We start from the raw sequence: 15,789 nt of genomic DNA on the forward strand, positions 1-15,789 counted from the left end.
TTTTTTCCAAGGACTAAGAGATTCAGGGTTTCTCTCTGGAGTGATGAAAATTTTCTGAAATTACATGGTAGTGATCATCACCCAACTCTGTGACTATGATAAAAACCACTATATAGTTTTCAATTAGCAATAATAGCGCCTCGGATAAACCTCATTGGCTACGATACTGCCACTGCGCAATGTGGTTTTAAGAGTGACGATTATAGTACATGAATTATAACTCAATTTTTCAAAAGCCCACAAGATACTGCACTACACAGCCACTAGAATGGCTAATATTAAGCGGACAGACTATACACAGCAATGACCAAGATACAGGGCAACCGGAGGCTTAATCCATCATAGGTTGGAAACAAGCAATTTTCACACAGTTAACCATATACTTAACTATGCACTTAACATGAAACAAAATGGACCACACACCTACCCTGTGACCTAGCTATTCCTGGAGAAAAGAAAGCATATATCCACAAAAAGACTTTTATGGAAATGTCCGTAGCATCTTTATTCGTGGTAACCTCCACCTGGAATCAACCCCTGGGATACCTACCAAAAAGTGATCTGGTAAACATATATGCCGCCTCTACCACTCCCCGATTAAAAAACAATCTACTAGCATGCCCCCCAAAATAGATGAATCGGAAACCATAACTAGAAACATCGTACCAGATCCCAAAAAGGGCATAAATCCAATTCTGTATGTGTGAAGTTCTAGAATCAGCAAAACTATTCTGTCAGTGTTTGCCTGGGACAGGGCGATGGAGATGCCCAGAAAAGCACACGAGGCAACATTTTTGGAGTGAAGGAAATGTACAGAAAAAGAAAAAAAAAGAAAACAAGACTTTATGCCCCACCATCAAGAAGCAAAGGCAGGGGCCCTAACGCACCTGCTACCAGATTCCCGCGGAAGGAGCTTGGTGGCTGCCTGGCATGCTGATGTCCGCCAGCAGGTGGCATTGTGTCTTGCACGCCACTGCCCTTTGCAGGGCCATCTTGTTTCCAGGCTGGCCTCTGGTCTCTCTAGGCAGACAGACAAGGCTGGTGTGGGGGCTGTGGCTATAACCCACTGTGACAGCCACCTTGGAGTGGTGCTGCAGGGGTGACTGGTCCCCACACCTCCGCCTGGTCACATGGCAGCTAGAGTCTGGTGAGAGCGCCTTCTGAGTACCTTTTCCAAAAGAGGCACCTTCTTGACCTATGATGTGTCCACATGATGCTAAAACAATGATGGAAAGAAGCCAGAGGAAGCCAAGTGAGTGCAGGACATGAGGTGTGTGGACCTACGTGGCCTTCCTCTGTGCTCATCTCCCAATCAGCAAAGGCCCGGGTGTCACCCTACATCCTTGCCCAACCACCCCAAATTCATGCTGCCCCATCTGCCCCATCTTAGAACCTAGCCACCCATCCGCCAAGCCCTGGCAGTTTTGCCCACTCTGTGTCTGGGAGGTCCACCCTCCTTTTCTTCTTTTGCCAAATGAGTGTTGAGTCCAAAGCCCCAAGGGCCAATCCCTAGCTGGTGCTGGTTACGGCCCCAATGTGGACATGGGTGGGAATGTGGGGAGATGGAATGCCTGTGATTTAGTGGGTCTTTTCTTCTTACCAGAGTGTTTCCAAACACACTCAACTGAGTGCCAGAAGAGACTTCAGCCCTATTGTCCACAATTGTTGGGGATGGAACATTCCAAAATCCATTGGAGAAAGATGCGGCTCAAACTCGTCACCCCATAAGGTTCCCATTGGGGCTCTTGGGCTCAACAAATGTGCCTTTGTTGACTGGATGTCCAGTAGGGACTCGCAGAGCCTGAGGACAGGACTGACGCCTCCCCAGGATGAGCACGGGGACCAGCCAACCGCCATTAAGCCCCTCAGCAGCGTGACTCTGCCCTTGTCTTGCTCACGTGGAAAGTGGCCCTGATTGGCCTTTCAGCTCCAGGGCCACCACAGCTGGGGCCAGTCTTCTCATTCCCAGCTCAAACTCAAGACTGGGGAGTCTAATAAGACCTGGTCGTCCTTTAATAGGGGGAGTCCATAGGTGAAGGTTAAGATGCTCCCTTCTCTGTGGCCGGGAGGGAGACGCTCAGAGCGTAAGCAGAGATCAAAGGGGCGGTGGTGGGCTTGCAGCAATGTTAAATCCCATCCGCGGCTGATGCTCATGGCGTCTAGCGCAACACCGGCACGGCACAGACCCAACATGTGACGCGAACCTTCATGAATCTGATGCGTTATGGCCACTTCTATTTTCCAGGTGAGGAACAGAGATTTTAAAGATTAGAATTAACTTTTGCAAGAGGGAGTCAGACTCTGACTCCCAGAGGACCTAGAAGGAATGGTCAGCCGAGCCCCAGGTCAAGAAGATGGGTGACTGCTCTCCCATGTGTGTCTCTAGCTTGGCCTTCGCCTTGGATTCCAGGCTCAGCATCAAACACCCACCTGATAGCCCCATTTGGGTGTCCAACTGTCGAGTCAGTGCGTCCGGACAGAACTCTGCTCAAACCCATTCCTCCAAGCCTTCACAGTCTCCGTCGATGGCAATCCCACTTTCTCAATTGCTCAAGGCAGAGAGTTTGGATTCATTCCTGGGTTTTCTCTCTCTCACATCCCCCATCCACCCCATCAGCAAATTCTATTGGCTAGACTCCCAAATATTTTAAAAATCTGACCGCTTCTTACTGCCTTCTCGGCTCTTTGTCCAACCTCTTCTCTCCCAGCGGGCTGATTGCATTAGTGTCCTCGCTGCTGTCCCTGCCTCTCCCTTTGTTCACGCACATTCTTTCTCAACAGAGAAGCCACTGAGACAAAGTTAAAATGCAAGTCAGGCGGTCTTTCTGCTCAAACCCTCCAGTGGCTCCCAACTCACTCAGAGAAGGGCCAGTTGCCTTCAAGGCCACGTGACCTCGTTCCCCGCTGTGTGTCTCCCTGACCTCCTCTCCTACTGCCCCCTCCTTGCTCATTCTGCTCTGACCACACTTGCTTCCTTGCTGTTCCCCGAGCATGCTGGCCTCATTCCTGCCACACGTGCTTGGCGCTTGGGTGTTCTCCTACCTTAAAATGTTCTTTCCCTGGATATCCATGTGGCCAACTCTAGCCTCTCCTTACAGACTCTTTGTCAATGTTATCTTCTCAGTAAGGCTCTTTCCTGACCCCCATGTAGGACGACAACACCCCTCGTCCAGAACACGCTGGCCGCCCTGCTCTGTTTTTCTCCGTGGCCCCCATCCCCTGCTATTCATGCTTGTCATTGGCCTTCACCTGCCCCTAGAAGGTAAGTTCCCTGAGGGGAGAGACTTTGCTTTCATCCCTGCCCTGCCCTGCCCAGAGCCCTGAATACTATCTGACATTTATTTGTTGCACGGATTGGACTGTGTGGTGTGAGTTTCACAGCATAAGCTGGTTCACTCAGCATTCAGGCATGCTCAGGGCGTGTTCAGAGAACAAGGGGGATGAATCCACTGGGGAGCCACATGTCTGATGATCGAGGAGCTGCCGGGGAAACACTCCCCCAGGGGGGAGAGGACAATCCTGGCACACAGCGTGTCCTAATTGTAATGGCTCGGCGGACAATAGAGAGAGCTGTGGCTCAGCTCCGTGGAACTCCTGTTAGAGATACAGGGAGGGTTCCAGGAGTCCAAGGACCGGTGTTCCTGTGGGCATGGGGAACACCAGGCAGCATGACCTTGAGTGGTACTGGAGAGGTGTCACAAGGCATCCGCATGACCAGCTAGCTTTAGTGGGGGGAGCATGGCACCCACCTGCTAGGGGTGATGAGGCCAACCACGAGAGCCCTACCACATGCCGGGAGCAGCGGTAGGCCCTGGGCTGCAGCAATTAACAAGGCATGCAGCTAAGACGGGCAGAAGGACACAAGCAAACAGATATGTGGGTGAAATCAACTCAAGCGAACTTGAATACCACCAAGAAAATGGCCATGAGAGCTACTTTGTTCTATCCAACATTTTTAATGGCCATGTGGATGAAGCTCTTAAAAAAAAACACCAAAAAAGCCAAAAACATTCCTCATGTGGTCAGGTGAATAGAGCCGGAATCGGGACCTACACAATCTAGAGCATGACAAAAAGGGATTCATTGGTGGCAAGTCGTCAAGATCTAGAATCAGTTTCCCCAAACCAATTATGCTAACTCATGATGTCAGAGTGCACAGGGCATCTAGAATGGATTTGGACCACAGGTCAAGGACAGCATGCCTGTTCTGTTACTCATTCATTCAACAAACTTTGAGTGGGTACTGATAGTGATAGGTATTGTTCTGCACAATGAAGTTAAACCAAAACAAACATACTCCTGTCCCTATGGGGCTCACATTTCAGCTGGGAGGACAATGAATAAGATAAGCAGGTCAATCTGTGAGTGAAGATAGGGATGGGCGCTAAAGAGCAGAAAGGGAAGGGGCGAGTGCGCATGCGTTTGAGCAGGTGTTCTGCACTTTTGCGTAGGGTGCCTGATGTCACTGAGTTCCCTGGGAAGCAGACTGGTTAGATTAGTGCACGGGACATTTGTTAGGGAGGGCGGCTGGGATCAGCATGTGTGGGGGAGAGGAAAAGGCAGGATTGGGCAGAGGGAGAAGTTGAGCTGTGACAAAGTCCGACAAAGACGTCAGGCAGCCCCACATGGAACTCTGCAGACGGATGAGCCTTCAGAAACATCTAACATCAGGCCTTTCTATGCTGTGTTGGTCGACCGTTGGATAAGGCTGCCATTGGAAGGAGGTGTGGCCTTCCTCAGCTGAGGCAGTTCTGGAGGAGGGCAAGAGCAGCTGGGAAGCAGGTCTCCCATTCCTGCTTCCAGAGGAAGCTTCCTCCCATTCTAGAGGAATCTGGGCCACGCATCGTCTGTCCACCACACCTGGGAAAGTGTCAGCAAGGAGGAGATGTGGAAATAAGAACCTGAAAGTGTGAGGGCAAAAGCCTTTCCAGACAGAGGGAACAGCAAGTGCAAAGGTCCTGGGGAGGGGCAATGCCTGCGTGTCCAAGGAGGCTGGTGTGGCTGGAGCTGAGTGTGAGAGAGGGGCAAGGGGAGCAGGGAGGACTATACCGGCCTTTGCAAGTTTTAATGTTCCCTGGGAGTCAGATGGGTGCCTTTGGAGGGTTTTGACCAAGGGACAATTGACTTGCACTTGGGACAACTCCTCTGGCTGCTGTGGCAACACTGGTGTGTGGGAAGGAAACAGAGATGAAACAGGAGACCCAAGGGGACCCCACAGGAGTTATCCAAGTAGGGGGGATGGTGGCTTGGGGCCGGATGAAGCCGCAGTAGTGGGAGAGGTGATCTGCTTCCAGTTAAATGTTAAGAAGGAGCGAACAGGCATGCAGACATTGGGGGGAGGGGGTCGCCATGTGAAGGGGCACAGGATGAGCCAAGATTTGGAGACTTAGCAACTGTTTGAAAGGAATTTCTGTTACAAAAATTGACGTCTTCTCCCAAAACGATGCATTCCACTGAGCCTGCCCCACGGGGCCTGCCCTGGGCATTGAAGAGTCAGCCTTTCTCCAGGGGGCTCCTGGGGGGCTCAGTCGGTTAAGCACCTGACTCTTGATCTCAGGTCGTGATCTCAGGGTGGTGAGATCGAGCCCTGCATCAGGCTCTGTGCTGAGTGTGTGGAACCTGCTCACGATTCTCTCCCTCTGCCTCTGCCACTCCCCCACCTCTCTGTCTGTCTCAAAAAAAAAAAAAAAAAAAAAAAAGTCAGCCTTTCTTCAAACCCTCCGGTTCCTTTCCTCTGAGTGGGAGATGCTGAGTGACCAGTGGCTTAGCCAGCGAGGTGAGAGGGCTGTGCACACGGAGCGACCTTACACGGTTGCAGAGTTCAGAGAGCCCCTGCCGTCCAGCTGAGTCTCCTCTCCTCCCCTGGGACACCTGTCGGAAGGGCATTGAGAAATTAGTGCTCTGGGTAGCAAGACCAGGCGACAGATCTAGTGGCTGTTATAACTCTGAAGTAGTGAGGGCCACCGATGCCGGGCCCCAGGCGCTGCTAAGACTCCCCCGGAAGGCTCTCTACCTTCATAATGGATGGCAGCGCTGCATTTCAGTTATGTTGTTTGAAATAAGGAGGCGATTTACCCCCAACATCTTTCATGCCTCCCTCAGTCTTCTCCACGGATCTCTCAGGATTCGGCGGTGCCAGGTGAAGAAGCCCCGTGTGGCACCCGTTTTCCTATTGGGATGCGTCACCCGAGGCTCAGAGAGGTAAAGGGATTTGCTCGAAACCACACAGCACGGAGCCTGGATGGGGACTCGGGCTGTGTGGCCCCACGGCCCACTTTGGATCTGCTCTCCATTCTGAACTGGAGCTAAGCCTGCTCGCTCGGCCGAGCCGATGGGAAGACCCAGCATGCCGTATGCGCAGAGACCAGGTCCAGGCGGGGTCTCCATCACGTGCCACTCCTGGGTCCGTCAGCGCTAGGCAAGAATGGGCTCCAGGGGCTTGCCTCCCGGTGGGCAGCCTCCGGAATGACTCAAGCCTGTTTGGAGGGGAGCCCAGTTCTCTCTCCCGGCTGCAAGGTGGCAAGTTGAATGGTAGGTCCTGGTGGGTGGGCAGGAGCTGTCTGGTCACTGGAGCACCAGGCGGGGAGGAAGAGAGAGGCTTTCCTGACCTTGACTCAGACCCTCCGGGCAAGCAAGCCCCAGAAGAGGGACAGAAGTCCACCAGTCTCCTGATTCCTTCCGTATGGCGGTGTGCACAAGACGCGGGGTGGGGAGGTGTCTACAGGAAGGCACTGGTGTTTGGAAATGGGCTTCCTCCATGCAGAAATAGCTACAAGTAGTGTTTTCTTTTGCTTCCTTCCAGGGCTCCCCGAGCCATGCCTGGCTCGTCCACAATTGCCCCGAGGCCCAGAGGGTCCTGGGGGCTCCTGGGGCTGAGGCCCTCCCCTGTCAGCCTGCGGGCACTGGGGGAGACGGATGGAGACATGTTGTCTGATGGGACCCTTGTAGTTCCCATGCAGCGATGGGGCACAGGTGCTGAAAAGGGAAGAGTGGAGTCCTGGGGACTATGGGAAGACAAAGGAGCTTTCCCTCTGTGAGGTTCAGTTTTCCTGGCTGTAAAATGGGATCATAATGCTGGCATATCTTTCAGCGTTACCAAGAGGAGTAAGGGGATGAAAGTACATGAAAGGCATCCCACCGCCGTGGCCTCCCGTTGGTGCTCAGAAGGAGTTGGAAACAGTGGGGAAGTAGACCGCGGAGCCACATTCCCTGGCCTTATGCAGCAGCTCTGCCTCTCACAGGCTGTGTGCCCCAGGAAAAATGACCTTCCAAGGCCTGTTCCTGCATCTATAAAACAGAGATAAGAAGCATACCATCGTCCCAGAATTATGGGGATTAAAGGACACGGCTCACTAAAGTGCTCGGTGTGTAGGATAGATGTCAGAAATGTTAGCTTTTTTTTTCTTAAGATTTTATTTATTTATTTGACAGACAGAGATCACAAGTAGGCAGAGGGGCAGGTAGAGAGAGGGGGGTGGAGGGAAGCAGGCTCCCCGCTGAGCAGAGACCCTGATGCGGGGCTTGATCCCAGGACCCTGGGATCATGACCTGGCTGAAGGCAGAGGCTTCAACCCACTGAGCCACCCAGGCGCCCCATTGTTAGCTATTATTATGTAAAAATAAACTGACTCAAGTGGGTGGGATCTCTCTCTCTCTCCCTCTCAAATATAAATAAATCTTTGGTTGGTACTTGTGTGGCTCAGTTGGTTAAGCATCAGACTCTTGGTTTGTGCTCAAGGATCATGATCTCCGGGATGTGAGAGCCAGCCCTGCACTGGGCTCCGTGCTCAGGAGAGAGTCTGCTTGAAGATTCTCTCCTGCTGCCCTCCCTCAGCTTGGGTGCTCGCTCTTGCTCTCTCTGTCTAAAATAAAAATACATAGGGCGCCTGGGTGGCTCAGTGGGTTAAGCCTCTGCCTTCGGCTCAGGTCATGATCCCAGGGTCCTGGGATCGAGCCCCGCATCGGGCTCTCTGCTTGGCAGGGAGCCTGCTTCCTCCTCTCTCTCTCTCTCTCTCTCTGCCTGCCTCTCTGCCTGCTTGTGATCTCTCTGTGTCAAATAAATAAATAAAATCTTTAGAAAGTATAAAATAAAATAAAAATACACAAATCTTCAAACAGACACTTGGGGATACCCAGGGTTCGTAAGTGAGCACTATACCGGTAATGTCACTGAACAGACCCAAACCATGACCTAGACTTTGACAGAGGCAAGGGTAAAGTTCTCCATCTAATTTCAAAACATTACTTCTCTATAAATACTTTCCCATTTCCGTCTCAGAGAAGCCACCTCTCCCTGTAATCAGCCCTTGAAACCTCTGGAAGGAAATGTCAAGAGAGAAAAGCTGGCTTGTCCTGACCTGTGGTGTTCCTTTCTTCGGTCAGCAAGCCCTTAGGGAGCACAGTCCGTGTGTCTGGGTGGGGACGCCAGGAGACAATGCCCAGGCCTTTGTCCCGAAGGCGCTCACCGTCTAGGGGCCTCTGGGTGCAAGTTCAGACAGACCGGCTGAAACTGACGGAGGGGCTGGCTGTCTTCCACGCAGAGCCTCACGGAAAATGGCCATTCCGGAGGCGAGATCCAACAACCGTTTCTTGGAATCGTAAATGTCTGAGGGTTGCTGCAATGCTCTTGGCTATCTTGTTTTCTTTACCCACCAGAGCCAAGTTTCTAATGCTACATCTGTGTGAGCATCTTTTGGTAATAAGAACCAAATGTTGTCGGCGGGAATGACTGGAAATTACACTTGAGGATCAGAATGTGGGGTTTTAGATTCCCTCTTGGAAGGCAGCACTGAGAAACAAACACAGAGACGTTTTCCCCATAAATCACCTCAGGATGTTGCAACACTCGGGTCACCTGCCCCCTCCCGTCTCCGGGCATCAGGAAGGCTGGAGTGAAGTGTCTTGGGTGAAGGAGTCCCCCATCTGGAAGGGAATGTCCCAGAGTGCAAACAAAACCTCTGGCCCCCACCTCTTCTCTGAGCTTCTTTTCCTGCTACTAGAAATCCCTACCCGGCTGTCCCACGGGCATCTCGACTCAGCGTGTCCAGAACTGCTCGTCTGTCTGCAAAGCCCACAGGGATGAAAGGCACCACCTTGTCCTGGTCCTGAGCAGGAAATCGGGGACTATCCCTCCACCACCCGTGCCACATCTACGTCTATCAAGCTCTGGTCGCCCCTTCTCCATCCGCCTGGCCCCTGTCCTGGTCTGGGGGCCTCCTCCAGGGTCTGGACCACTGCAGTCAGCCTCTGACCAACAGCCTGCTCCCCACCCCTCCAGCCAAGGTGATCTTTGGAAAAATCCAGATCCCACTTGACTGTGGCTCTTTCCCAGACCTGAGCTGAAATCTGAATCCTTGGGCATCTCCACTTGAATCCTACCTTCTGAGAACGATGTCAGTAACAACAACTTGAAGTCTTATGTAGGATGTAGTGAGGGTGAGGGGGCTTCCAGGAACAACCCTGAGACCAGGACACCCCGGGTGAGACTAAGCCCTTCCTCCCGTTCGGTGTGTCCTACATATTGGAACGGAGGGGCCCGGTGGTGGGAATCAGGCACCTGCTCAGAGCAGGACCCCGGACGTGGAGGTGACTCAGACGCGGTCTCTGCTGGGTGGGGCTTGAAGCATGTGTAGTTCCGAATGATGGAAAGGAACATTTCTAGAAGGAGGGGCCCAAGACAGGCAGAGCCAGCTTGAAAAGGACCTTGAGCCTGGAGAAGGCCAAAAGATTGGACCAGTGCCCGTGGGCTGTGGAAGCTGGGAGAGTGTTAGCAAGGCAGCAGGTGGTCAGCGCTGGGCGTTGGGCACATAAGGCGACCACAAACTCCCCCACACCCCCTTTCCAAACATTAGTGACCTTTCCCTTGGGCTTTGTGCTTGTAAATCACGAGGGGGGACAGAGACCACCCTGGGCCCCATCTCCTCTCCCCTGGCCTGGGCCAGCACGTCCACGGTGCAGAGGGGCCCTCCTGCTGCTCCCTCCAGGAGCTCTGGTGCAGAACAGATTTCTACCACACGCTTTGTTTTGCTTTGTTCCTAGAAGGCAGCCAGGGAATAATATTTCCTGCACGACCCTGAACGCGTGGACCCTCTTTCCCTGAAACAGCTCCCCTACCGCTCTGTCCCCAGAGACCCAGAAGGCAAAGCCAGTAGGAGTTCAGTGCGGATTTCGTCTGCTGGTGGCATCTCCTGTGGGACCGGAGAAGGGTTAGTGCTTGCGGAGTCCCTCCCCTGTCCTAGGCCTGGGTCATTCCATGGAATCCCGACGACAACCTTGTGCGCTGTCTGCCACGAGCGCGCCCATTTGCGGAGGAGAAACGAAGGCTCTGGGGGGCTGAGTCGCTGGCCAAGGTCGCACACTTGGCGGTGGAGTCAGGACCTGCCTCCAGGCCGTGTCACCCCGCAGAGGGTCGTGAACAACACGAGGGTGGCGTTGCCTTTGTGCCCATCTAGCAGAGCACAGTGCATGGAACGTTCTCTCTCTCTGTCCCCTATCCCTTGGCAAAGTCCCCGGCTGGCCGCCCCCCAGCACCGGTGAGCATCCACAGCTCGGGGACCGGGGGAGCTGCGGGTGCGGAGCCTGGGGCAAAGTGGGGTCACCACTGGTCCTCAAAGGAGGTTCTCTAGGAATCGTGTATGGATGCGTCCTTTGATCCCACACCAACCAGCCTCCCCTACCTGCAGCTCCCACAGCCCCAAGGCTGGCCCTCTCCACCCAGCACCTCTTCTGGATTCCGTCCTGAAGGCCGGGGGACGGCTGTAAACCGGTATCTGCGAGAGGAAGTCCTCCCTCTCCACTCATTCGCTCTAACAGCCCCAGCCACCCTTTCCCAAGGGCTGCCCCCACGGCAGTGCCCGGGAGCGGTCAGCTCTGTGGTCAGCAATTTGTTGAACATCCACGGAAACGTCCCCCCATTTCAGCAAACCATGATCGACGATGTGTGGTTTTCCTCCGGGAAGGCGGGCGTGGGCTGTGGGCACAGACGGATCACAGAGCTGACCGGGGTGGGTGGGGGGTGGGGGGCGGCCTCCACAGGCGCCCACGTCCAGCCACCTCGGCGGGAGCCGCGGCCTCCTCTGCGGGCCGGCGTAATTGGTTCTGCATGGGGCTGCGCTGGTGTGTGTCGAAATCAGGACGAAGGAATTCGGTGGGAATGCTGCTGTCAGAGACGGCGTGGCCGACTCCCCGTGGGCGCCTCCACTCACCTGTTCCCAATTAGGGGCTGGGGGGCGGGTGGGGGGGCTCAGGGCCTCCCGGCGGATTGCGCAGCTCTTTGGCCAAACCTGCCTCTGCGGCCCTTTGTGGAGCTGGGTTCACGGGCTCCTTTCTAACCCGCAGACGGAGAAAAGCCCCGTGGAGGTGAGAGAGAGCTCGCAGCCCGGCCACTCTGTCGGATTTTACGAGAAGGGACGGCAGCTTGCCGAGTCCTGTCCCCCTGCCGGCCGGCGCCAAGCACCCAGGCTCATGGGGCTGTCGCCGCTTGGCTGGACGCTTCCAGAAGCGGCTGCCGCCTCGATTCAAGAAAGAGCTGGGCGGAAAATTTGGGAAGGAGCCGTATTTTCTTCCACGGCCTGGGCACCACTTTGCCTTCTACAAAAATATACTTTGCTATATTTAGGCAGTGCCATTAGCTGGACAGTTTCTCTCTTTTCTTCCCCTCAAGAATGTTTGTCCGTTTGTTTTTGTCACTTGATATTTTCTCCTACCACCTGGGGAAATCATCAAGGGCTCACATTCCTGAATCAACTTTTCCTGCTGTTCGCTAATTAAAATAAACCTCTGGCCGGTTCCCCACCTCCTAGCGGTGTCAGTAGGAAGAACTGGTGCATGTTTTCCCCGCCGCGGGTGGAGAGGTGTCGCTCCAGTTTCTGGGGCGTCTGCTGTGTGCCAGGCACTGTGGTGGTTCCCGTCTGAGCTTCTGGTCCCCTGGGCTCTCGTCTGCTGTGCGTCGTGGGAGCTGTCGTCTCCGCACCATGTTCTAGATGACAAAACCAAGCCCTAGGGGGTCACGGCTCAGCCCCAGGGGCGTGAGGACCCTGAGACCTGACTCCAGGCCGATTTGGCTCTAGTTTCTGTGTTGAACACGCGCTCAGGTAGAGCAAGAAGCAACAGATGCTTCCGAAATTCTGTGGGCTTTGTTTAACCGTGGCATCTCACTGCTCCTGGAAGATGTCCTCCGGGGAAGGGGCCCTGACCTGGGGCTCCAGGGGGCGGATCGCTCTCCCAAGGGTCCCGTACCCCCCCCAACACCACAGTGAGAAGTCTGCCTGGCTTCCAGCCCTCACCCCAAATGGAAGCGACAGTGAAGTCCCCTTCACTGTTCCCAGGAGCCCCAGGACTGTGGGTCTGAATTTGAAGAAGCCCCCAGGTCCCTCTCCCAACGAACGCAGAGCTTGGTAAGTTTGGAAAAACCCCTGTCTCCTGGATGGCATCGTCTCTTGCTAGCCTGCGGCAGGTGGCCTCCGGGCCACCATGCAGCCCTTGGCCTGGCGTCTGTGTGCAGCAGGCAGCTTCGCACATTGTGGCACTGACTTCCTGCAGCAAGGACACTATCACTCGTGAGAGTTCAGCCACAGTTTCCAGAACCGTCCCTTTAGCTTTAGGGCCTGACAAATGACAATGACAGAGACACAAAGAAATAGGCCATACCGTTCCACACTTACAAGGCGCCAGGCACATTTTCTTGTTTAATCTGTACCATCACTCTGGGAGGTAGGTTCTATTATTAGCCCCATTTAACAGATGCGGGCACTGAGGCTGTCACGTGAGAGTACTGGGACCACACGGCCAAGCTTCTATCAAAAACGCAAATCTGACTCCATTGTTCCTCTCCCTCCTGCTGAGCACCAGCAAAGCCCAGTCTCCTGGGGGGTCCACACCCCACTCTGCCACATCGGCACTCAGTAAACTCTGTCATGCCTCTGGACCTTTGCACAGGCCGTCTGTCCCCCGGACATCCCCTCCTCATCTGGTCTGCCTGGCAAATTCCTCTTCTTCAGCTTTCAATACCTACGTGAGCCGCAGCGGTTTTGATCTCCTTCCGAGAACAGCTCTCTCCTTGCTTCCTCTGGGCCCTGCTGCTCCAGCCACACACAGCCGTCAAGGGACATCTTGTGCCTTCTCCAGTTTCACCGTCCACCCCCTGCAGCCAGTGGTGGGTCCTGAGATCCCGGAGACATCCCAGAGGCGGTGCCGGATGTGTGTGTGTTTAGGTTTAGAGGGTAAGGCTTGGCTTGGCTGTGAATTTGGGGGTGAGTGACAAAGAGATGGTAACTGGATCTGCAGGAGAGGGAGAAGGGACTCGGGAGAGAGACAGTGGGGAGAGAAGAGAGGACATCCAGGACCCAACATGGGACGAGCAGGTAGAGGCTGTGGCTGGGGGGACAGGAGAAGACCCAGGGGACGGTGGAGCAGGAGGGGACTGCTTCCAGGAAGAGGGAGTGGTCGCCATCGCGAACGGCCTCGAGTAAGAAGTGGTCACTTTTTCCTACCCGCACTCGTGTCGCTCCGTGTCTTCCACAAGATGGAGGACAGCTTGGGGCTGGGGCTTAGTTTGGCTTCTATCCGCATTCCCAGCTCTCACCCCAGGGGCTGCTGCGGGAATGGAGTAACACTGGAGCCGCGGAACTACACCATTTCCGGGTTTCCTTAAGCAGGCGTGAATTTGTTTTTGGGAGATCAGGCTACTTCCTGGGACTTAAAGATGGGTAGATGTGTCCTTTGATCACAAGAGGCTCCCGCCGTCCCCAGGGAAGCCTTGGCAACACACAACGGCGAGGTCAAATGAAACACCCAGATGTGCTGTTCCACTTAGGAGGGGGGACCCGGCTGTGCGCTCTGTGGCTTTGTTTGGCTTTTAAACACTGATTGGTCCAAGTGAGTGATGTTTTCCAGATGCTCCCATCTCCTCTAGCCTGGAGGCCGGCTGGCCAGCTGGGCCCCCACGGTGGGCCTCTCCTTCAGTCCCCCCTCGCGGGCAGACAGACGGCCTCCCTTGGGCCCCACTTCTATCCCCCTCGCTGTGGCTGTGGCTGTGGCTGTGACCTCACTCCCTGCTGTAGAGGAGGGTCAGGCAGGTGGCATCCGCCAGCTCGTCCAGCTCCATTCTACAGTTGTGTCCCTCCTGGGCAGGTACCAACTGCAGAATCAAAGTCAGGAACCTACAGGGTTCGTAGGAGTGGTGCCTTTTATTTGAAACATGCTTCATAATCTTTTCTTTTTTTAAAAGATTATTATTTTATTATTTTTGAGAGAGAGAGAGAGCACAAGGGCAGGGGAGGGAGGAGCAGGCTCCTTGCTGAGCAGGGAGCCCAACGCGGGACTCGATCCCAGGACCTTGGGATCATGACCTGAGCCAAAGGCAGACACTCAACCGATGGAGTCACCCAGGTGTCCCAAAAAGTGTTTCATAATCTTCAGAGACAGCACCCCACAAGTCCTGAGCTGCCAGCCCAGCCCCATCTCCCTGGGCACCGCCGGTGCTGTCCACGGGCCTGTTGCCTTGGCAAACCCACTCCTGCCAAAGTTAGCCCCACGCTGGCTCCTACCTCTGAGCAGCCGCCCTTTGGATTTTATCACGCACTGACTTCAATCGATGAATTGTTTTATTCTTTTTGAGTAAGAAAGCTTTCTTAGATTCTGATCCGTGAAAAAATTGGCGAGATGCCTACGTTAAAATTTCTCTTTAACCTCTCATTTTGAAATAATCATAAACTCATAGGAAGTTGCAGAAACAGCACAGAGACTTTTCTGCTTCTGGGAAGACAGAGCAGATGCATTTTTCCTTATTCCTTTCACTAAGTGCACCTCAAAAATGAGCATTTTATTATAAATATAAGAAGATTCTGAAAGATGGAGAGGAGAAAGGCCGAGAAGGGGCCTCAAGACCCAAGAAACAACACGGTAGTGAGTTCCTGGGTTCTCTTTTGCTGTATGTAACCTGGACTTGGAGCCAAGGCAGCTGCCATCTGGAAATGCCAGCAAGCACAGACAACCAGAAGCCCAACAAAAGCCTGTTCTCTCTAGCCAAAGGACCGAGAAAGGGCAGCCCAACAAGACAGAAAACTTTTAGACAAAAACTGCCCTACTTTAGCTAAACACACAGGAAAAAAAAAAAAAAAAAAAAAAAAAAAAGCTTTGCCCACACATCCCTAACCAGGCTGTAATGAGGGGCCCCAACATCCCCACAGGGCTGGTGTCAGAGATGGCTGAGTGGGGGGCCAGGACCGTCATCCCAGCCAGCTGGTAATGAGGTCTCTCTCTGTGGTGTCGGTACAGACACATGGGGAGTCTCGACTACTCCCCCAACTCAGCAGTGACAAAGACATCTTCCTTCTTCCCAATGAGGGTTTTGTCAGAGGAGGCCAAATAGAGCCGGGACCTCACCATGGCCCAGCAGTAACAAAGTCACAACCCTCCTCCCTCCCCAACCCAGGGCTCAAGGTGGAAAGAGGTAACAAAGCATCTCTATCTCTCCCAGATGGGGAGACTTCAGTGGAGCCCCAGTGAGGAGCCAGAACTCCTACCCACCCACCTACCCCCCAGAGGGAACAGGAAGCATCCACCTTGGATGTCAATGAAGGCTGAGTGGAAAACCAGGACTTCTATCTCCACCTGGCAGTAATGAGGCAGGGCCCCCGCTTCCCCTGCCTGAATGGTATGAGAGAAAGCCAGCTGAAACAGAAGGTTTAAATAAGATCCAGAACTGCATACGTAATAGGAGAATATCCAGGTTTCAGTTGAAAATCCCTCAGAACCAGAAATGTCCCAAACAGAATGAAAAAGGACAAT

The 15,789-nt window shown here is 53.9% G+C and overlaps 1 pseudogene; it reads right to left on the bottom strand.

Annotated features, from left to right (window-relative positions):
• LOC125108020 (uncharacterized) lies at positions 1-184 on the bottom strand (annotated as a pseudogene).
• Between the last annotated feature and the right edge of the window lie 15,605 nt (positions 185-15,789).

This window comes from Lutra lutra, chromosome 8 (assembly GCF_902655055.1).
Source record: "Lutra lutra chromosome 8, mLutLut1.2, whole genome shotgun sequence".
NCBI lineage: Eukaryota > Metazoa > Chordata > Mammalia > Carnivora > Mustelidae > Lutra > Lutra lutra.